This window comes from Stegostoma tigrinum, chromosome 48, assembly GCF_030684315.1.
Source record: "Stegostoma tigrinum isolate sSteTig4 chromosome 48, sSteTig4.hap1, whole genome shotgun sequence".
Taxonomy (NCBI): domain Eukaryota; kingdom Metazoa; phylum Chordata; class Chondrichthyes; order Orectolobiformes; family Stegostomatidae; genus Stegostoma; species Stegostoma tigrinum.
In genome coordinates, this window is record NC_081401.1 from 2,314,289 (window position 1) to 2,339,038 (window position 24,750).

Consider the following 24,750-nt stretch of genomic DNA (forward strand, 5'->3'; position numbering starts at 1 on the left):
GTGATACCACGGTGTGAAGCTGGATGAACACAGCAGGCCAAGCAGCTTCAGAGGAGCAGGAAAGCTTGACGTTTCAGGTCGAGACCCTTCTTCAGAAAAGGATTCTTCTGAAGGGTCCCGACCCGAAACGTCAAGCTTTCCTGCTCCTCTGATGCTGCTTGACCTGCTGTGTTCATCCAGCTTCACACCGTGGTATCTCAGATACTCCAGCATCAGCAGTTCCTACTATCTCAGTGGGACAAATGATCTCTTTTAATAAATACCATGGATTGAAAACCTTACCTCCTATCACCCCAGGAGAGATCTAACGCTGGCACATCTTTCCTGTCTTTAGTTTGATCATTGCTGATTACAATGTATGCCTGTTTGCCTTTCCTTGATTTCTCATGTTTAACAAACACCACATATATTTTTACACCAGGGACAGCAGAATAAGTAACTGGTTGGAGTTCTGCCACAGTGTATCTTCCCTGAAAGCACTGTGTTAAAAAGTGCACACTGGCCTTGTGTCTATGCTGCTGCTTTTATTGAACTCTTGATGATCACTCCCACATTCTCCGCCTGTGCAGTTGCATGGATCCAGCTGCAGTGCAGCATCATATTACTTTAATCTCAAGAGGCAGAAAAAAGGTAAGGGCGCTTTGAATCTGCTTCATTTCATCCCATTACACGGAGCAGCTGATCCTGAAATACATTTATGGGATTTTGTGTGTCTGCCTGTAACTGTGAATGTTTCTGTGGCTCGTTGTGTCTGCGACTGTGTGACCAGCTGTGCCTGCAATGGACACACTGTGCTAAAGGGAAGTTTGAATGAATGAATTATATTGCACCTTCATGCTTTCTTTCTGTATTAAAATAACTTCATCTGTGGGGTGTGGTTTTTCAGTCTTGTCTCCAGTTTATCTGAATTCAGTATTGAATCCTTTAAGAAAGAACTCGCCTTGGAACCAGCCTAAAGAAGGAATCCTCTACCTGGTCTGTATTCCCGTAATTTTTGGTGGCAATGTCCCAGAGGCACCAGGTCACCCTAAGGTACAGACTATGCCTGGCCTGACAGGTTCTACAGAACTCTGAGCCTCAGATGGAGATCAGCTGGTGAAAACAACAAAGTCCTCTTCCCTGTTCAGCCTCTTTTGCATTTGTTGCTGTCGCAGTCCCTTTGATACCAGCAAGGAAGTGGAAAGAGGGGGAATTGGTTAGAAACGATCATGCAATGATAGTGAGGTTTATAATTTGAACCATTCAGATAGTCACACACAGTCGGGATCCCTGCAGTGTCTCCAGTTGTCCTCTTCCATTTGGACTGAACAGATTGTTCTTTAGCCTGAAACAGATTAAACAAGAAATAAGTCAATTCAACAAGCACTGTGAACAACATGGGAGACTGGAGTTAATATTTCAGCAACAAGCGCAGAGAAATATTAACTATAAACTTGACACAATGCTTTTTATATTTTCTTTATTTTGTAATCAAAATAACACAGACTCACTGGATGAGCTCCAGATTCCTGCAGGCCTGGACCAGGCACTGGAGAGTGGGGACAGACCGGTCGGTTAAAAAGTTTGAATTCAGGATCAGGACTGTTAGTTTTTGGTTCATACTGAGAGCTGAGGAGAGATCCTCTACACAAGAATCTGTGATACCATTCATTTCAAGACTAGGGATCAGAGAGGAAAATAGTCATCAGAGTATATTTTCACTGTTTATTAACCCCCCCAATTACTGACAGTCATGGTAACGTCCAGTTATTATAAACAAAATTTCAGACTGAAACTCACTTCAGTTTCTTTATTCCACAGTCCGGGTTGCTCAGAGCGACAGACAGCAGCTTCACTCCTGAATCCTGCAGGTTGTTATTTCCCAGACTCAGATCGATCAGTGATTCATTTGTAATGAGAGCTGATGAGAGTTCTCCTGTGCAAGAGTCTGTGAGACCGTTCCTGTCCAACCTGAGGATCAGAGAATGAAAAATAATGGGAATGTGGAGAAATCCCATGCTTTAATGACAATAATAACATGGTGTAAGATATTCGGAAGCACAATTTCCACCCAGAGAAGGAGATATATTTTCAGTGCTGAAAATCGGCATTATGAATCGAATATGCTGGGAATATCCAACAGATGACACAGAGATGTCGCTGAGCATTCTGAAAGAAGTCTGCAGAGTTACCACAACAGATCAGCAGAGTGAGGAAAAATAACACTGCTGATTGGCAGCAGGAAGAGCACTCAATAGAGAATGCTGAGAGATTTCACTGAGCATTCTGCGAGAAGTCCACAGAGTCATCATAACCATTCAGCAGAGCGAGAAAGAACTGTGCCATGGAATGGTAAGGTCCAAACATTACATTATTGTAGCGTTTCCATCCTTCTTTCCTCCTCTAACCAAACTAAGAGCACAGACATTGAGAGAGAGACTGATAGGAAGTGTGTTGTAGCCTACAGGCTATTTGGTCTGCTTGTAAAGATTGCACTGTAATTTAAGGAGCCAGTCAGTGCTGCTAGTTGGTATAAGTGCGGGCTTCGCTGAATACAGGGCTTCACTGAGTGAGGCAGGCAAATAGGATTCTTCTATCTGAGTGAAAAGAGATCGAGATGGTAGATAGGGCACAATGCGGGAGACTCCAGGGTGGTGTGTTTCATCCCTAGTGCTAGGGTCAAGGACATCTGAGCAATTGCACAAAATTCTTAAGGGCGACGGTGAGCAGCCAAGAGGTCATGGTGCACATTGCTGCACGCGAAATCCTGTGCAGTAAGTACAGGGAGTTAGGAAAGAGGCTGCAAAGCAGGACCTTGAGGTTAGTATTCTCTAGATTACTACCTGTGTCATGTGCTAATGAGGCAAGGAATAGCAATGTAGATCAGATGAAAGCATGGCTAAGGAGCTGGTGCAGGGGGTAGGGTTTCAGGTTCTTGGGACCTCTTCTGGACAAGAGTGACCTGTACATGAGGGACGGATTGCATCTAAACTGGAAGAGAACCAGTATCCTTGCAGAGAAGTTCGATAGTGCTACTTGGCAGGATTTAAAATGTGGCAGGGGGCTGGGAACAACAGCAGCAGGTCAGCAAGTAGAGAGGCTGAGGGAAAGCTAGGTGTTAGGACTGGTAAGTCAGAAAGAAAGGATGGCCAGAGACTTGTAAATGTACACAACGGTGTGAAGAGCTGAAGTGTGTTTATTTCAGAACAAGGTGTATTAAAGGTAAGACAGATGAGCTTAGAGCCTGGATCAGTACGTGGGACTATGATGTTGTGACTATTACAGAGATTTGATTGAGACAGGGACAGGACAGGCTGCACAACGTTCCATGGTTTCTTTGTTTTAGATGAGATAGAGATGAAGGTAAAAGAGGAGGTGCACCACCAACAAGGGAGAATGTTCCATCTGCACTCAGAGGTCATGCTGGAGGGGTTTACATGCTGAGGCAATGAGGGTAAAGCTCATAAAACAAAAGCTAGGTGCAATCATTCTGGTTGGATCATACTACAGACCTCCCAATAGCACCAAGAGATTGAGGAGCAAATATATAGGCAGATTATGGAAAGTACAATAAAAACAGAATTGTCATAGTGGGTGACGTGAACGTAATTAAAATGGGAGAGGGTAAGTTACATCAGTATCAGGCAGGAGCTAGGGAGTGTTTATCAGGCAAGGCCACAATTGACATGTGGGAACTGTTTAAAGATCTGCTGGGGAAGAGTTCAACAATGGGATGTTCCACTAAAGAGGAAGGACAAGGATGGCAAGGTAAGAGACCACTGGATACTGTGGGAGGTTGTGAATTTAGTCAAAAGGAAAAAAGAAGCACATGTAAGGTTTCGGAAGCTACAGACAGGGGCAATGAGGAACATAAGGAAAGAAGGAAGCACTCAAGCAGGGAATTAGGAGAGCAAGAAGGGACCATGAAATGACCTTGGTAAGTAGGGTTAAAAGAAAATACCAAGACATTCTACAGATATGTTAAAAATAAGAGGATAACTGGGGAGAAGGTAGGATAACTCAAAGTTAAGGAGGGAGGCTGTAGACTTGCTTGCCAAGCTGGTGTGTTTGGTTGCAGACGTTCCATCACTCTGCTGGGTAACAGCGTCAGTATTGGCTCATACTATTATGAATGTGTTGTCCCAATCAAACTTTCATCCTTCTTTATCCATGTGCATCGAGACCAGTCAGTGACATGCAAGGGAATTCTTGGAGGCCTGGCATTCCAACTGGAAGTCCATCAACGAACACATTGAACTGGACCCGATACACAACCCACTAAAAAAAAAACAGATTTGGAAGAAATGCCAACCACCCCTGCAAACCGAGGTATCTATAAAAATAACAAGCAGGTCAAAACACCAACGCTTCACCAGTAATGCACTGACGATGTTACCTAGCAAGGTGATGAACCAAACACACCTTCTCGGCAAGCAAGTCTACAACCTCATCCACAATTCCAGCTACAAATCGTCTCAAAAACTGTAAAGGAGGGAACTTGTGCTTGGAGGCAAAGAACCTGGGTAAGATCCTAAATGTGTACTTTGCATTGGTATTCACTCAGGACAAGGATTTGGAGGATAGTGAGGTATGTGTGGAGCATGCTAATATGCTAGGGCATTTTAAGATCAAGAAACAATTGGTACTGGATGTCTTGAAGAGTATTAAGATGGATGAGTCCACAGGGCCTGATGGTATCAACCTCAGGTTAATGAAAGAAGCAAGAGAGGAGATTGCTGGAGTCTTGGCCAAGATCTTTGTGTCGTCGCTAGACACTGGAGAGGTCCCGCAAGACTGGTGAGAAGCTAATACCTTTCCTCGGTTCAAGAAGTGATACAGGGATAATCTAGAAAACCACAGGTCAGTTGGTCTAATGTCAGTGGTTAGGTGGCTATTGGACAGAATTATTAGGGATAGGATTTACACACATTTGGAAAAGCATGGCCTAATTAGGGACAGTCAGCATGACTTAGTGCAGGGCAGGTCACGTTTTAGTAACTTGATTGAAATTTTTCAAGAAGGTTACGAAGGTGATCAATGAAGGTAGAGCAGTGTAATATGTAAATGACTGAGATGAAAATGTATATGGGTAGGTTAGTAAGTTTACATACGATACAAAGATTGGTAGAGTTAAGGTAAGTGTAGGATTTTGTCAAAGCATAGCAGGCAGAGTTTAATCTGGGTAAGTGTGAGGTGCTGCACTTTGCGAGATCAAATGTTAAGGAAAAGTGTACAGTTAATGGCATGACCCTGAACACTGACGTCCAGAAGGATATTGGGGGTTCAAGTCCATAGCTCCCTTAAAGTGGCCACGCAAGTAGACATGATAATAAAGAAGGCGGATGGCAAGCTTGCCTTTATTATTTGGGCACTAAGTACAAGAGTCAGGATGTTATGTTACTGCTTTATAAAGCTTTGATTAGGCCACATTTAGAGTATTGCATTCAATACTGATCTCCACAATACAGGAAGGATCGTAGAATCCCTGCAGTGTGGAAACAGGTCCTTCGGCCCAACAAGTTCACACCGACCCTCAGAGCATCCCACCCAGATCCATCCCTCTAATCTATACGTCCCTGAACACGATGGGCAATTTAGCATGGCCAATCCACCTAGCCTGCACCTAGTCTTTGGACTGTGGGAGGAAACCGGGGCACCCGGAGGAAACCCACACTGACACGGAGAGAATGTGCAAACTCGACACAGACAGTTGCCCGAGGGTAGAATCAAACCCAGGTCCCTGCCGCTGTGAGGCAGCAGTGCTAACCACTGAGCCACTGTGTTGCTTTGGGTGATATGGAGGCTTTGATGACAGTGCAGTACAGATTTATGAGGGTGCAGAACAGGTTTACTAGGATGCTGCCCAGATTACAGGGTATGAGCTATAAGGAGGTGCTAGGAAAACTCAGGTTGTTTTCTCTTGAGCGGTGCAGGCTGAAGGGAGACTTGATAGAAGTCTATAAAATTATGAGATGCATAGATAGGGTTGACCGTCAGAATCTTTTACCCAGAGTTGAAATGTCTAATATTAAGGGCATGCATTTAAAAGTTAGAGGTGGAAAATTCAAAGGAGATGTGAGTGGCAAGTTTTTTTTTACACAGTGATAGGAGTCTGGAACACGCATCCACGATGGTGGAGGAGGCAGATATAATAGGAGCATTTAAGGTGCACATGAATATGCAAGGAATGGAGAGACATGGACCAACGACAGGTAGAAGGGATTAGTTTTGTTTGGTGTCATGTTTGGCACAACACTATGGGATGAAGGGCTCGTCCCTATGCTGTACAGTTGTACGTTCTAACTACTCAGCAGGTCTGACAGCATCTGAAAAAAGAAAGAGTTCACATTTCTTTCTGATGAATTTTAATTAGCACTGGGAGAAAGCAGCCAATTAATATGTTGTAAGCAACAAGCTGGGGGAGACAAAATATTAAAAACCAGAATGGAGTTTGATGAAATACATTTTCTGTGTCGTGTTCTGCTGTGTGGATTTACAGCTGTGGAGATTGTAACGCTGAGGACACTGTATGTTTCAACAAATTGTGCAAGTGTTTAATTATCTTCCGTCTTTCCACTCTGATCCCTGTTTTTTTTGTTTGAGAATAACTTGAGATTTTTAATTAAAAGGATTCACTGCCCAATTGTGCAATTTACTGTGGTTCAGACCAGTCTGTAAGTGGTTTGTACTGAGAGGGGCATTCAGACTAAATAAGGCTGTTATTTTCTGGCCTGAAGGTCACAGAGAGAAATTACAAGAATCGGAGTAAATCCTTGGCATTTGTTTACAACACTGAGCTGATCATAATGGTAATGTGCAGTCTTGATTTGAAAACACTGCTTCAGATACTAATAATAATGTATAATTTCAGGCACCCTTATTACAAATACCAGCTAAAAGAGCCTGGGACTCGCCGCAGTGACTGTATTTTACAGTCTGGATTCTTCAGAGCCACAGATAATAGTTTCACACCTGCATCTCCCAACCCATTATGACCCAGGTCTAGAAGTGTCAACAACTGATTCGCAATGAGAGCAGTAGCGAGATCTTCAGCACAAGAAGCGGTGAGATCATTAATGCCCAGTCTGGAAATCAGAAAGAAAGTGAGAGAGAACAATGGAAATGTGGATAAAATGTAGCAGGGCTGAACCTAGACACGGACCCAGGTTGCAGAATACGAAGCGGTGCTTCAGTCAGCTGTGACATGGATCAACTTCAATAGGTGTGAATATTGGGTGTTCCTATAACAAGCAGCAGACATGGTCCTGTCTGTTTTGTATCCCTGCCCACATCCAATTTCCCTCCCAATATTTTAATACTTATGCCATTACTGAAACACAAAACAACGAATACTGTTTTTTTAAACAATATAGAACTAATAATAACCGGATAAATTATCAGATATCCAGATATTATATACAAAGCCTGGTACTTACTTCAGTTCCTGTATTTTACAGTCTGGATTCCTCAAGGCTGCACACAGTAGTTTCACTCCTAAATCTTGAAGATTATTGAGAGTCAATCTAAAAGTGGAACAAGAAACACTTTAGAACAGCCAGAATTTTCTGAAAAAAAAAACACAACAACAACAGGAGAGAGATAATGGGAACTGCAGATGCTGGAGATTCCAAGATAATAAAATGTGAGGCTGGATGAACAACAGGAGCCTGGTTTACTTGTGGGTGAGAAGTCCATCAGTGATGGGATATGGACTAAAGTCACGATTATTTTCCCCTGGTGATATTATTAATCGGCTTTGAGACCATGGGTTTGTTGCCAGCAGTTGAAGATGCAGACGGATCAGATGAAACGTGGGCTTATTGACAGTCTTGTGACAGCTATTCACTGTCTCTCTGCAGGACCATTCATCTACTTTACACAAAATGTCACTTCTGTCCTGGCACAAAATTGAAATGTCTCTGTTCTCCTGGTTTAATTCGAGGAGACACGTCTCCCACCTTATGCTCCATTAAACAGGCTCTTTATTTAGAGCAGGCACTACTGTCATATTTCAAAGGCATTACCCAGGGTTCCCTACTCTTGGCGGATCCACATTTAATGTAGGTTCTTGGGAACAATATTAAAGAATTACTGCAGTAATGGTTGGTTCGATATTTTTCTAAATTGAGGAAACGTCACTGCTCCAACCATAAGGATAGATCAGGGTACTTTCTACAGAGTATGAAGTGAAATACAGCCGATATCCAAACAGACTTGGGGATTCAGGTGCACTATAAAATCTATAAAATGTCAAACAGATGCAGAAAATAGTCAAGCAAACTAATGGAATGCTGGTCTTTGTAACTAAACGATGGAATACAAGGAGAGAGAGGTTATTCTGCATCTATTTAAAATCTTGGTTAGAACCCATTTGGAGTACTGAGAACAGATCTCGGCACCACACCTTAAGTATGTATACAGTGGCCTTGGAGTGAGTACAACATAGGTTTAGAAGAATGATACATGGGCTTTAGTTGTTATAAGAAGAGACAGTACAAACTAGGCCTTTTTTCTCTCAAACTTAGGCAAAAGGGTGATCTGCGAAGTCTTCATGGTATTAACAGGAAATGGCAGGGTAGGTAAAAATAAATTATTCCCATTCGTTCGAGATTCTAGAACTAGTGAATACAGTGTAGGAATTAGGACCAGACCGTCCAGGACAGATCTCAGGAAGAACTTCCATTCAGGAAAGGTGATTGACATTTGGAACTCTCTTCATAAAGGCAGTGGACACTGGGTCTGTTGTTAAGTTTAAATGAGATGGAGAATTTCTTTGCTAAACAAAAATTTAAGGGATATGGGCCAAAGGCAGGTATACAGAGTTAGGCCACAGATTAGCCACAATCTCTTTGAATGGCTGAACAGGCTCAACGAGCTGAATGGCCTTTTCCAATATTCTAATCCACTGGATTATATGAAATAACATATAGGACTTATTTTGTCTGCATGTTGCGTACAGTTCACAGTTGATTTGGTAACGTATTCACATTTAAAGAATAATGCCTTTTACCTGCAATAGTATTTGATATAGAACACAGAACATAGAACAGTACAGCGCAGTACAGGCCCTTCGGCCCATGATGTTGAGTCGAACTTTTACCCTAAACCTAAGGTCTATCTAAACTCCATCCCGAACCTTATACTATCACCCACATGCCTTTCTAATAGCTGCTTAAATGCCCCTAATGAGGCCGACTCCACTACTCTCTCCGGCAATGCATTCCACGTTCCTACCATTCTCTGAGTAAAGAATCTACCTCTGACATCTCCTCTATATCTACCCTCACTCACTTTAAAACTCAGCCCCCTCTTAATAGCTACCTCCACACTAGGAAAAAGTCTCTGGCTGTCTACTCTAACTGTACTTCTGATCATTTTGTACACCTCTGTCAAGTCACCTCTCACCTTTCATTGTTCTAAAGAGGAGCTCTCTCAACCTTTCCTCGTAAGACCTTCCCTCTATTCCAGACATGAATGTGAATCTTGTCTGCACCTTTTCCAATGCTTCCACGTCTTTCTTGTAATGAGGCGACCTGAACTGGACACAATGTCCCAGATATGGCCAAACCAGGTTTTTGGATAGCTGGAGCAGGACTTCACGGCCCTTCAACTCAATCCCTCTATTAATGAAAGCTAACACACAACATGCCTTCTTAATAACTCTATCCACCCGGGTGGCAGCTTTCAGGGAGCTGTGAACATGAACCTCAAGACCGCTCTGCTCGTCCACACTGCTAAGAACCTTTCCGTTAAACCTGTATTCTGCTTTCAAATTTGTCCTTCTAAAACGAATCACCTCACACTTTTCAAGGTTAAACTCCATCTGCGACTTCTCAGCTCAACTTTGCATTTTATCAATGTTGCTTTGTAACCTAGAACAGCCCTCCGCACTATCCACTTGATCCATCATCGTATCATCCGTGAATTTACTAATACACCTTTCCACTCACACATCCAAATCATTTACAACAATCACAAATAGAAGAGGACCCAAGGCACCATGTTTAAATTAGACTAGATTCCCTACATTGTGGAAACAGGCCCTTCGGCCCAACAAGTCCACACTGCCCCTTGAAGCATCCCACCTAGACCCATCCCCCTATAACCCACACACCCCTGAACACTACAGGCAATTTAGCATGGCCGATCCACCTAGCCTGCACATCTTTGGACAGTGGGAGGAAAGCGGAGCACCTGGAGGAAACCCAAGCAGACGCAGGGAGAATGTGCAAACTCCACACAGACAGTCGCCAGAGGCTGGAATCGAACCCAGGTCCCCGGCGCTGTGAGGCTGCCGTGCTAACCACTGGGCCACCGTGCCGCTCCAATGTTAAATATTTTCCTTTCACTACCACCCTTTGCCTTCCAAGGGTCAGCCAATTCTGAATCCAATCTGCCACATTTCCCCCTATCCCATGCCTCCACACTGTCTGCATGAGTCTACCATGGGGAACCTTATCAAACGCTTTACTTGAGTTCATGTATACCACATCCACTGCTCCACCTTCATCGATGTATTTGGTCACCTCTTCAAAGAATTCAATAAGGTTTGTGAGGCATGATCTGCCCCTCACAAATCCATGCTGACTATCACGAATCAAACTGTGCCTTTCCAAGAGATCATAAAACCTGTCTCTCAGAGCCCTTTCCAATAATTTGCCCACTATTGATGTAAGACTAACTGGCTTGTAATTTCCAGGGTTATCCCTATTCCCTTTTTTTAACAAGGGAGTGACATTTGTCTCTCTCCAATCTCCAGCACTGCACCCGTGGACAGTGAGGATGAAAAGATCATTGCCAAAGACCCTGAGATCTCTTCCCTCACTTCCCATATAATCCTTGGATAAATCCCATCAGGCCTGGGGGGGCTTATCTATTTTCAAGTTCCTCAAAATTCCTAGCACATCTTCCTTACTAACATCGACCTCCTCTAGCGTACTGGCTTGTTTCACACTGTCCTCCACCACAACTAGGTCCCTCTGAGTTGTGAATACTGAAGAAAAGTATTCATGAAGGACCTCTCCTATCTCTTTAGGCTCCGTGCACAAATTCCCTTGACAATCCTTGATCGGCCCTACCCTTTCTCTGGTCATTCTCTTCTTCCTCACGTACGTGTAAAAAGCCTTGGAGCTTTCTTTGATCTTATCTGCCAAGGTTTTCTTATCGCTCTCCTAAGCTTTCTTCAGCTCCTTACTGGCTAACTTGTATCCCTCTAGAGCTTTTTCCGTTCCTTGTATACCTTATATAAGCATCCTTCTTCCTCTTAACCAGTCGTTAAACCTCTCAAGAACCAAGCCTCCCTCACTCGGCCACATCTTCCCTGCCTGCTAGTGACAAACGTATCTAGCACGCACAGCATGCATTCCTTAAACAATCTCCACATTTCAGTAGTGCTCTTCCCTGACAGCATCTGCTCCCATTTTGTTACCCAGTTCTTGCCTAGGTGTTTGGAATGTTAATCATATGTTTTCACTGCAAAGAAATATCACTCTTTCTTTTCTTCAGAACTCTATGTTCAAACTCTGAGTTTCTACAAAGTAAATCAATTTGTTTGGAAAAAAAAGAGACAGCCTCTTATTTTATACTGCCTCTCCTTTTGTAAAGTTTCCCTGACACTGTCCCCCTTCAGTCGAACTGGAAGACACTTTCTAACAGAGGAAACAGCTTCTCAGCAATGACAGGACCAGCTGTAGCACCGACGAAGTTACCTCAAATCCTGACATTTATGCAGAACAGATACCAGCCGCTGGAGTCCTTCACACTGAATGAAGCAAGCAAATAGATCGAACTGTTTTAATGTATCACAGAATCCAATCACATGAGACAGGATCGCACAGTCAATCTGGGTTAGTTTTAGATCAGTAAATGCAAATGTTTGCACAGATCCCACTGTGGCCTGAGCCACTGCTTTATTCTGAGACTCAAACAGATAGTGCAGACAGCTCACAATGCTCCCTTCGCCAGGTTCATACCACGCATCCCATATCTCTCTCTTAGTTACCTCCGTCACCCAGTCAATCACTCGGCAGATTGTTTGATGAGAAAATGGACCCAAAAACTCCTCCAGGGGCTGAGCTGCCTGTGGGGAGGTGAGGCCAGTGATAAAATGGAGAAATAGCTCAAAGCGTCCATCTCTTTTTCTCTGAACTTCATTAAGGAGTTTCTGGATGTCCCTGGTATCTGGAATCAAGAATTGTGCGAGGGCAGCCACAAACTCTTGGATGGTGAGATGTGGGAATGTGTAAACCACACTCTGGACTGAGTCACCTCTCTCCAGAGCTTCCATCATGAACCCGGACAGGAACTGGGAAGGTTACAGATTATACTGGATCAAATCTCTGTTTCTGAAAACAACCTTCTTCTCAGAGACTCCTGTGAAGGCCAGCTCACCAAGCTTCAGTAATACATCGTGGGGGTTTTCAATCTCACGGCTACGGTGTTTCAGAATGTTGTAAATGTAGTAGGAATATAGTTGGGTGATTGTCTTGGGAACTTGCTGCTGTTTCCAATCTCCGTGCATGAAGAAGGGACCCAGTGGCAGACAAAAGATCCAGCAAAATGAAGGGTTGTAGCTCATTGTGTACAGGATTTCGTTCTCTTCCATGTGTTTGTAAACGGCTGCTGCCACCATCTGATCTTCAAAAAACTTGTAGAAATATTCTTTCCGTTCATCAGCAAGAAATCCCAGGATTTCTGCACGGACATTGATCTTAGCCTTTTCCAATAAATGTTATGTAGCGGGGGGGCGGCTGGTCACTAGCACTGAGCACCCTGGGAGCAGCTTGTGCTGGATTAAACTGCACACAATGTCAGCCACTTCACACCAGCATTTGGGATCTCAGCACATGGACTGAGGATCTCTATTTCTCAGATTGTCAGAGAAACCAATACTGTCCTTGAACTCATCCAAACCATCAAATATAAACAGCAGTCCCTCTGGGTTCTTCCACAGCTTTCCGAGAACATTCCCAAAGTGAGGGTACTGGTCCAGTATCAGGTTCCGCAGGTTTATCTTACACTGAATAGTGTTCAAATACCGGAATTTAAAACTGAAAACAAATTGAAACTGAGGATATATTTTCCCAATGGCCCAGTCATAAACGATCTTCTGTACCATTGTTGTTTTTCCGATCCCTGGGACTCCGCTCACTGCCACTGAACTCCCAGATTTGGAATGTCGAAAGAATCTCTTAATTTTCCACAATGAAGTATGTCTTTTGCAAAAGCTACTCCAGAACAACTGATCAATCTGGATTTTTTGCAGCTCTTTCTGGAAGTGTTTCTCTCTCCACTTCTCATGGTCTCGACCTCTTGCCAGCAGTCCATGTTCATATTCAAGTTTCTGATCTTGAGCAGTGGAAATAACCGTTAACTCAGTGTATCGATCAACCAGTGGGAAAATCTTCTCCTTCATTAGGACAGTGTTCACTTTCAGTGTTTCAGTTTGGACACGGAGGATCTCGTTGTGTTTCTGCTGAACATCTTCAATCAGAAAAGACAAAGTGTGTCTCAATGTTAGCTTTAGTGATATAATAACAATTTCTCAAGACCTTTTTTGTACTCAGAAAAATGTTGCAGAAATGAATTCAAACTTCAAACAAAGCCATGCATTGATTTTAAAACTTAGTTCTTGTAAACCTCATGTGGAAGCTAACACTGGTGAAGAAACCTTTAAATCTTGACAATTCAAATACTCACATAACATGGTCATTTATAGGCTAGTTCCTCTCCAATTGTTAATGCTATGTGGCAAGTGATGTCCTGCAACCAAATCATCGAAAATCCTCAAATTATCCAGCAATAAACATTTTACTAGATCAAGTTTTTAAACAAAGTGAACTAAACATCTGCAGATTTGGGAAACATGTGAATGAGTATCACTGGAAGGGCAATTATGCCATATATAATCTAAGGAGTTCCAACATTAGTCGATCAAATCTTTGGGAGGTCATCTGGTGTATGGCGTGCATTGAAAGAATTCCCATTTACGTTTAGACATTTCATCTATGATACTGGCTGAACTGGGTTAAGGAGAAAACTGTGCTGGACATACTTTTCTCATCAGTATCCTATTTGATCCTGAAATGAACCTCCAACTTTGTATCCTCTCCAAAACTGTTTGGGAACTTGCTTTCCTGGCATGTTTGGGGAATCCTTTTTGTAATCTGCAAAGGCAGAACAAGAGTGGCTGTTTAATTACTCTGCCATTTCCCTGTTCTCCATTATCAATTCTCCCATTTCAGATTGTAACATGCCTACACTTACCTTCACTAATCTTTTCTTTAAATTGTATAAAAACTCTTAAAGTCTGTTTTTATGTTCCTTGCAAATTTACTCTCATACTCTATTATTTCTCTTAATCAATGTATGGTCCTTCTTTGCTGATTTTTAAACTACTCCCATTCCTCAGGCTTACTACTAGTTCCAGAAACTTTATGAGACAGCTCTTTGGATTTAATGTTATCATTAATTTATTTTGTTAGCCATGGTAAGTATAGTTATGCTATTGAGTTATTTCACCCACAGGAATGGTTAACGGTTGAAACATAATGATGCATTTATTTGTTTAATATTAACAATTATCTATCCAATGTCACGTCTGCACCCAAGCTGTTTCCTCAACACTTTGGTCTAAAAATCTATTGTGAGCACATTCCAGGAATTTATCTGGCAACCAATATTGCTACTGAGTTACTAACAGTGGCATGTATCAGCACCCTGCCAAGCGTGTGCGGGGTTTCCCTTAGGATCAGTGGCAAAGTCTTAAATAAGTGGTTCACAGTCAAACAGTGTGATTCTCATAAGTGAAATAAATAGCTTGCAATCTCCAGTTTATGTCTTACCTTTAAGGTGAATGGTTTCTTTGGATGAACATCGCCCAAGATTGACACAATTAAATGGATCTGAACCTGTTTAAAGCAATGGCATTTTGTGAAATCACTGCTGTGTATGACTGAAAAATTTGCAGTAAACGAACCGGAAATTGATTTTACCATACCAAGATCTTCCATTTCTTTAAGTATTTCATCCAACTTTGGGACCCCATGGCGCAACTTAACAAGGGATTGCCACATTACTCTCTGAGCCTCAGAGCCTTTCTCCATCACTAGACTTAGGAGAAGTTTGGAACTGTCGGTCCTGTTTCCTTTCTCCACAAGCTCAATGACTTTCTGTCAAGAACACACAGGAGCATACTGATGAGTGCAGTGAAAGTTAAACAATGATCTGCACCAGTGACATAATAAATTTGGATTTCTGAAAGACATCCAATAAGGTATACGCACCCAAGGCTAATTAATGGGATTAGTTTCTCAAGTGAAGCCTCCTCAGCTTAAACTCGTGAGGGTTGGAAGGCCAGACAGGTTGGAGGTGGAAGGCCCAGACATCTCTGCAGTGTCCTGAGAGGAGACCTCCGAGGGGTGTGTATCTGTACATGCATGTCTATGTGTGTGTCTCCCCCCACCACATGGGTCAGCTGTAGATATAGTGATCGCTATGGTTATTAAAAACAAACCAATTTTCCCTGCATTGTGCAACTGCCAAAGTGCGAGACCATTGGTAGGCAGCAAGTTCTTTGTTATTATTCAGTCAATTCCGTGATGTCTGGATAAACTAATCCATTTGGAATTCCTTCTACTTACATCATATTCCTGTCCAGTGAAATTGGCTTCATCTGCTAATGTAAGACTGAGCCCCTCCAACATTTCTTCAATCGCCCCTGCTAATCTGATACTGTAGAATTTTGTCAACTGGAATAACCAATAATCGTCTCATGTTGTCAAGAGCTTAGTAGTTGTCAGGTTTGGGTCTGTGAACAAAAACAAACACCAAACAGTTTGGTGATTTCCTTTGCAGCAGGCTCCATTGCCTTTTACACCAACAACTGAATCCCCAATGCACCAAGCCATTAAGCACCATCTGAAAAGGCATATACAATGCACATGCTAGGTTTCATTGATCAACTGTTAAAAACACATGCAGATGTGGTTAAACATGAGCTACCCTCAGTTCACTGAGCTTTTTCTTAAATTTCTGAAAGAGCTTGAAAAAATACAATGTCTAGCTTATTCTCAATGTAGTCTCCGCTCTCCACTGATTTTGTAATGTTCTGAAGCCTTCAAATTCCATCAAGAAATGAGCTGTTTTTAAACTGTATTTCGGTTTGATTTTGATATAATTTCCTAGAACATCTTTGTATTCCTGAACTCATTTTTCTTGGGCTGCTGCAAGCCTTTTATTAATAATGACAGTGAAATGTTAACACAATTATTTCAATTCAGGTCCCAAGCAAAATGTTAGTTAGGCTGCGGCTGGAGTAACGCGTGTGGTTCTGGTCACACATTAGAACGGATGTAGTTGTACAAGACAGCGTGCAGGGGAGATTCACCAGGGTGTTGCCTGGGCTGGAGCATTGCAGCTGTGAGGAGAGACTATCTCACCTACGGCATAGTCAGCTGAGCCGGAGAGATGGCATGATTCAGGTGAACAAATTATGAGGAGTACAGGCAACGTAAATAGGATGAAACACTTTCCCCTAGCAAAAGGGTCAATGATGAAGATGTGGGAGCTGGGAAAAGGAAAGTTTGAGATAGGGGCAGGAGTTCAGAGGACATTTGATTTTTTTTTTCATCCAGAAGGTTGGGGGTGGGGATATCTGGAACCTACTGCCTGAAAGGGCTGCAGAGAAGGCAAACATCACAACATTTGTAAAGTATTTACATGGATACCTGAAATGCTACAGCATACAAGGTTGTGAGCCAAATGGTGAAATGGGATTAACTAGATTGGTGCTTGACGACCAGCACAGACAAGATGGGCCAAAGATCATCAGTGTGCTGTAATTATTTTTAAATTTAATCTATTTTTCCCAATCAACCTGTTCAACAATGTTATTACAAACAGCTGAAGCAGATGGGACTGGAACACGGGCCTCCTGGTCCATGAGTAGGGATTCTACCACTCCTCCACAAGAGGGCCCTTACTGTGCTGTACACTCCATTACTCAAACTAGAGCCTTGTTTCACGGCTAATTATTCACAACACCCAGAAGGTAAAATGGAGAAGCATAGGTACACCATCATCACTAACTTCCCCTCCAAATGACAGGGTCTGACCACACTGATGATACAGTAGCTGTGATTACAGCCAGGGACCCAGGTTGGATTCCAGCCTCACGTGACTGTCCCCATCATCAAAGACATTTCGGAAACGACTGTGAGGCTACTCAGATCTCTTGGCATCATGGTAGCCCACAAACCCATCAATACACTAAACAGCAGCTAATGAACTTAAAAGACCCTGTACAGACAACAAGCAAAACGAATGTCATCTACAAAATACCTTGCAAGAACTGTGACAAACACTACATTGGACAAACTGGCAGAAAGCTAGCCACCAGGATACATGAACATCAACTAGCCACAAAAAGACATAACCCACTATCACTAGTATCCTTACATACAGATGAGGCAGGACACCACTTTGATTGGGACAACACATCCATCCTAGGACAAGCCAAACAGAGACACGCACGAGAATTCCTAGAAGCATGGCATTCCAACCGGAACTCCATCAACAAACACATTGATTTGGAGCCAATCTACCATCCCCTGAGAAAAAGAACAGGAAATGACATCACCGACCCAAGGAAACCTAAACAGATAAATAGAAAGCGGGACATAACACTAGCACTTTACTGGAGGCTCACTGATGATGTTACATAAAATGGTGATGAAATGTCTGAAAATGAACCTTCCAGCTCAGCGAGCAAACTCACATCCACTTCCTTGCACATTCTCCCCATGTCTGTGTGCACTTCCACTGGGTGCTCTGGGTTCCAAAAGATGTGCAGGTAAGGTGGACTTGCCATGGCAAATATGGGGCAATGGGATGGGGTGGGTCTGGATGGGATGCTCTTTGGATGGTCAGTGCAGACCAGATGTGGGGATTCTATGAATCTATTTTGTGGATGTGAGTCAATGCTCCAGTGAGACTTCATGTCCAGCTGTATCTATTCCAGGGTTGCTACTCTGCTTTTCATCTTAAATCTGGATATTTCCCACTCTCCAGTCACAGCAGTGACACCTTTCATATTGCTCTATTCGCCAATTCTGTAAAACCATTGCGAATTGTGGGTGCAACTGTCCTTAGCCTTGCCCCTGGACTGAGCTTTGCTACACTAAAGGTCTTACCTTGGAGCAGCTCATTTACGAGTTTGATGAGAAGAGTTGTGAATGAAAGCTCACTCATCATCAGTTGGAATGGAGATTGAAAGCCTCTACCTGCCCACAGTTCAAATTAAAAAGTGCAAAGAACATCTTAATCATGTAAGGCATCTCAAATGTCATTATTCACTCCAGTTGCTAATCCATATTTCTATATTTCTGTTAAGTCTGGGATTGAGGGCATTTTGGTCTCTTAGGGCATCAAGTCATATGGTGGTTGGGGGGCGGGTGGGGGGAGAAGGAAGAAGAGTGGAAGGTGCAGCTAAAGACCAAGACCGTGATCTTACTGACTGGTGGAGCAGGCAAAGCAGGCTGGCAACAAACGTCTGCTCCTAGTTCTTGTGTTGTTGCAATCTGGCCTCCCTCAGAAACCCATCACAAAACAATCAGGGTGCTCATTACTTTGAGGTCTGCTTCCTGCCAGTAGTCAAAGTTAACCTTAACTCAAGAAACATTTTTGCATGCATGTTATTCCTTTCAAGCCACACTACTTTTTCTGCATGTGTCCAATGAGAAATGGGTCAAATATTACAGGATACAACGCCCTCTGCCCCAGGGGAGAAAGATTACCATTTGAGACCTCCTCAGTCAGGGATCTCGAGAGTCTATTTCCCTGACTATAGAATTTCTCAGCACAATCCCTGGAGACCTGTGACCAGCAGTGTTCCACAGGGTCCACTATTGTTTGTCTTCATGTAAACGATTTGGATAAGAAATGAAGAAGCATAGTTAGTGAGTTTGTGAATACATCAAAATTGATGAACAAGATTATCTAAGATTACAAAGGCATCTTGATCAATTGGGCCAATGGGCTGAAGACTGGCAGATGGATAATCTGGATAAATGCAAAGTCTTGTCTTTTGATGAAACAAACCAGGTCAGGAATTAAAGGTAGGGCCCGAGGTGGTGTTGTCAAACAGAAGGACGCGGGGTCAGGTACATCATTCTTTGTCTGACACGTAGACAGGGTGGTTAAGAAGGCATTTAACACACTTGCCTTCATTGCTCAGGCCACTGAGTACAGGAGTTGGGAACGTCATGTTGAGGTCATACAAGACTCTTCTGGAGTGCTGTATCCAGTTCTGGTCACTCTACTACAGGAAGGATGTTATTAAATTGGAGAATGTTCAGAAAAGATTTACCAGGATGTTGCTGGACTGGAGGATTTGAGTTATAAAAACAGGCTGGGAGTTTTTTCACTGGAGGTTGAGGGGTTATAGAGGCTCATAAAATCATATGGAACTCAGATAAGATGATCAAAGATCTCTTCCGTCAGGAGAGGGAATCCAAAGCTATGGGGCATATTTTTAAGGTGAGGGGAGAAAGATTTAAAAGGGACCTGAGGGGCACCTTTCTCCACACCGAGGATGGTTCGCATGTGGAATAATCTGCCAACAGAAGTAGATACAGGTACAGTTACAGCATTTGAAAAGGTACATGAATAGGAAATATTTAGAGAAATATTGGCCAAACGCAGACAAGTTGGACTAATTTTGTTTGGGAAACTTAGTTTGAACGAATGAGTTGGACTGAAGGATCTATTCCCATGCTATGTGGTTCTATGACACGACTAATCGTGCTCTACCTGTCTCTCCCCTGTGTCTTGTCCTGGGTGGCCTCCTGCACTCTGAGAAGGTGCTACTATCCAACTTATAGCCCCAACTGTACTGGACAGTTCCTGTACTTAGTGATAAGTGTAATGTCCCTCTAGCCAGTAACTCAAAACACTCTCTCAGTACAGACCCTGTCCTGTTTTGTCTTCCTGTGTGAGTAGCAGAGACTTGGTCACAACTCGGACAGTTAGCATGACTTGAATAATATTTTAAAATAACTGCAAACCTACCTGTGTCTGTGTGCATTCTTGATGAAGTTGCTGCATCCTCTCCCCTGTGTGAACTGTCAGCCATGGTGGTGACAGATTGTGTAATCAAAGCTAGGTCTCGTCCCAAGACTCTGCATCAAACAGGAGTGCACTTTATATCTCCACACGTGTTTTAAAATAAATCTTTCACAAGATGTGAACGTAACCGTTGCCTGCTAGGCTAGCATTCATTGCCCATTCGAATCAACTACATTGTTGTTGCTCTGGAATCACATATAGTTCAGATCAGGTAAGGATGACACATGTATTTCCCAAAATGTCATTCATGAACCAGACAGACTTTTCAAATAATCAATAATGTTTCACAGTCATCATTCAACACTTAATTCCAGATTATTTATTGGATTCAAATTCCACCATATGCCGTGGCAGGATTTGAATCCATGTCCCCAGAACATTAACAGAGTTTCTGAAATAACTTTCTAGCGATAATACCACCAGGCCATTGCCTCCCCATGACAGTGCTCTTCTGTAAGTGTCCTGGAGAAAGGTGGAGCTGAGCTGACCATCTCAAATCTCTCTCTCAACGTTCATCTGTAATTATCTTCGAAGAGTGAAGCTGAGCTGATCATCTCAAACCCCTCTCTCTCGGGGTGTTCCCCATCTTCACAGAATCCCTACAGTTCGGAAACAGGCCACTCTGCCCAACAAATACTCACTGGCCTCTCTCTGATGAGCATTCCCCTGCCCTATCCCTGTAAGCCCTGCGTTTCTCATGGCTTTTTCACCTAACCTGCACATCACTAGACACCAAGAGCAACTTAGTCTGGCCCACAGACAGCAATTAGAGATGAACGCTGACTCAAATCTTCACTTTGACTCTGAGAGAAACTCAAGCCCCGTCCCTCCACCTTGCTTTTGATAAACCACCGGTTCCCCGCCTCTCGGTAAGACCCGGATGGCTATTAGGTGGTCGGCAGTGCTCCTGCGCGCGGATCCGGCATTCTGAACTGCGCCTGTGCACGACGTCAGCAGAACCACCTGCTGAGCCGGCGGGTCAATGATGAAAACTCCGCCCTGCGCGGTATCTAGGTGGTGAACTACGCCTGCGCCTCGTCGTTTTGTTTTTGCCAGCCACCGAGCCGGCCGATCCTCGTTGAATAGCGCACGCGCACGGTGTCAGCACGCAGCGCCGATCGAGCGGTGATGAACTGCGCCTGCGCATCGTCACGTCTTTCACTAGCTGCCCTGAAGCATTGAATTGCGCACGCGCGTTGTGCATAGCGAAGTGAATGAATGGATCAGTGATAATGGGAACTGCAGATGCTGGAGAATCCAAGATAATAAAATGTGAGGCTGGATGAACACAGCAGGCCAAGCAGCATCTCAGGAGCACAAAAGCTGACGTTTCGGGCCTATACCCTTCATCAGAGAGGGGTCTCTGATGAAGGGTCTAGGCCCGAAACGTCAGCTTTTGTGCTCCTGAGATGCTGCTTGGCCTGCTGTGTTCATCCAGCCTCACATTGAACGAATGGATCAGAGGTTTTGCGTTGCGGAGAATGTGAGGTTACATGATCACGATTTTGGTAAGAGTTATAGCAGTGTGTAGGATAGCACAAGATTATTTTAAAGGATCTGCAAGTAAAAGTGAAGCAGTGGGCGGTGAGATACTTTAACCAGTAGACCGTTTCATGTAGGAGTTGGAATAGTTATAACAAAGTGTGGAGCTGCGAACCCAGCAGGCCATGCAGCTTCGGAGGAACAGGAATGTTGAAATCTGAAACAGTGCTGTTCTTACTTTTGCAGAAGTACTTCTGAAAGCGGAATTCAGTTTGTCTATAGCAAATTGGTATGTAAGGGGACTTGCCTGATAGATACATTTATCATACGATGATGAATGTGTTATGTCAGACAACAATGCCAAATGTTGTTTCTCAGTCCCTATCTCTTTTTTGCTCAGGGAGATATCTGTACATTGACTGGTGCTTCTCAGGTCTCCTCTGCTATCCCACTCTTTCTCTCTCCGGCAGATATCTGCACACTGACTGGTGTCTCTCAGTAGCCCACCCCCCTCTCAGGGCGATACCTGTGCAGTGACTGGCCTCTGTCAGCCCCCAGTCTTTCAGGGAGATATCGGTACACTTGCCCCTCGCACTTCCACATTTCTGTGCTGCTTTTGAACTGTGTGCCTGAAGTGTGAATCCTTGGTGATGTTAAAGCTCTATGCTGCCTCCATTTTGATGTTGATATCTTTGCAGACTTAGATTAGGGGCAAGAGTTGGAGAGGACTGCATCAGAATGCAGGGCTGAGGACCAGTGGACAGCATTGACTTGAGAACCTTCCAGCTCCTCCTGCAAGGGTGCACATTCCCACGTGCCGCCTACACTTGGGTGGGGAGGAGAAGGACTCAGTGCTCAACAGAAATTCAGAGACAGAAATGAGGAAGTGCTCAGGCCGAGACATCAGCCTGAGTGAATAGGAGGAAGAGTAGACTACTTGGCATTCCTTCCTTGTTCTGCCTATTCAATATGGTCATCCAATTTCAGCTTCTGCTCATTCCCCAAAACTCTTTGGTCCCTTTAGCCCTCAGAGCTATTTCTAACTTCTTGAGAATGTACAACATTTTGTTCTCTGCTTCCTGTGGCAAAGAAGTCCACACTCTGCCCAGGAGATGGAGAGCTAGTGATTTTGAGAGCGTCTGAAAACAAATTCACTGAGGGTGGGAAAAATATGGAACATGCTGCTTGAGACAGTGATGGAGGCAGATACTCTCATGACACCTAAGAAGGATCTGGCCGAGCACTTAACATGCTGGGGCACAGTAGGCTATGGACCAAGTGCAGGTAAATGGGATAAGTGTAGATTGGTGATAGAGATAATGGGAACTGCAGATGCTGGAGAATTCCAAGATAACAAAATGTGAGGCTGGATGAACACAGCAGGCCAAGCAGCATCTCAGGAGCACAAAAGCTGACGTTTCGGGCCTAGACCCTTTTGTTGGTTGGCATAGATATGGTGGGCTGAAAGCCGTGTTTTTCTTTGACAATCTCTGAACAAGGAGACTAATGATGCAAACAGTTTTAAAGAAGTGGTCTTCTGAATATCCTGTATAACAGAAGCATAACAGCTTGCATTAGACTAGTTTGGGGAATGATACAAGATTATGGGGAGAGATTGGGCAGTGGGGTTAGTTTGGGGTTGATACAGGGCTAGGGGGAGAGCACGGTATAGTGAGATTAGTTTGGGGATTGATGCAGGGATATAGGGAGATAGCAGGATGAGGGCTTAGTTTGGCAATTATACAAGGATATAGGGAAAGAGTGGGGCAGTGGGATTAGTTTGAGCATTGATACTGGGCTGTGGGGAGAGAATGGTGCAGTGGGATTTGTTTGGGATTGGTACAGGGAACAGAGAGATATCAGGATAGGGGTATTAGTTTGGCATTTGATACAAGGCTATGGGGAGACAGCAGGGCAGTGGAATTAATTAGAGGATTGATTCAGAGCTATGGGTGAGCGCAGGACAATAGGATTGGTTTGGGGATTGACACCGGGATACCAAGAGAGAGTGTAGATATGTTGAATATTTCAGTCTAAGACTGAAGGTTCTATATCTGACGCTGTTTGGAGACAGAACAAAGATGATTTTGGATTGTCATTCACAAGCAGTCCCTTTGTACTCTGATAGTAGTGAACCTATTTCTCATCCCTGTGACTTCAGGAATACTTATACATCCAATCGGGAGAGTGTTCGCTGTCAGCCATTACTTCTCGAAACACAGAAGCCCAAATTTAAAGAATAAAACAGTTACCTACCCCAGGAGAGGAAGAGAAGGACAGCAAATAGCCCCTTCATTGCCCACATTGTTGTAATCCACACAGTGTGTGGGCCAACTCCCTGAATAAGTGACTTTCTCATTTCACAATGGTGGTGTAACACCAAGAATGTTTCCACACATCCTGACTGGAAACTATGCTGTGAAAGCGATTTCCTGTCATTCAGATTCAAGTTATATATAAAATAAGATCAGCTAATGGCCTCATGACTCTGTAAACCCAGCACAGGACTTTTGGTAGGGGTAACCAGAAGGCAAAGTACTGGGCTAATGGTAAGATTCTTAGTAGTGTAGATGAGCAGAGAGATCTCGGTGTCCATGTACACAGATCCTTGAAAGTTGCCACCCGGGTTGACAGGGTTTGTTAAGAAGGCATACAGTGTTTTAGCTTTTATTAATAGAGCGATCGAGTTCCGGAACCATGAGGTTATGGTGAAGCTGTACAAAACTCTGGTGTGGCCGCACTTGGAGTATTGTGTACAGTTCTGGTCACCGCATTATAAGAAGGATGTGGAAGCTTTGGAAAGGGTGCAGTGGAGATTTACTAGGATGTTGCCTGGTATGGAGGGAAGGTCTTACGAGGAAAGGCTGAGGAACTTGAGGCTGTTTTCATTAGAGAGAAGAAGGTTGAGAGGTGACTTAATTGAAACATATAAAATAATCAGAGGGTGAGATAGGGTGGATAGGGAGAGCCTTTTTCCTAGGATGGTGACGGCGAGCACGAGGGGGCATAGCTTTAAATTGAGGGGTGAAAGATATAGGACAGATGTCAGAGGTAGTTTCTTTACTCAGAGTGTAGTAAGGGAATGGAACGCTTTGCCTGCAACAGTAGTAGATTCGCCAATTTTAGGTACATTTAAGTCATCATTGGATAAGCATATGGACGTAC

The 24,750-nt window shown here is 43.5% G+C and overlaps 1 pseudogene; it reads right to left on the reverse strand.

Annotated features, from left to right (window-relative positions):
* Positions 1–167: 167 nt before the first annotated feature.
* Positions 168–23,912, reverse strand: LOC125450129 (NACHT, LRR and PYD domains-containing protein 3-like; annotated as a pseudogene).
* Positions 23,913–24,750: the final 838 nt, after the last annotated feature.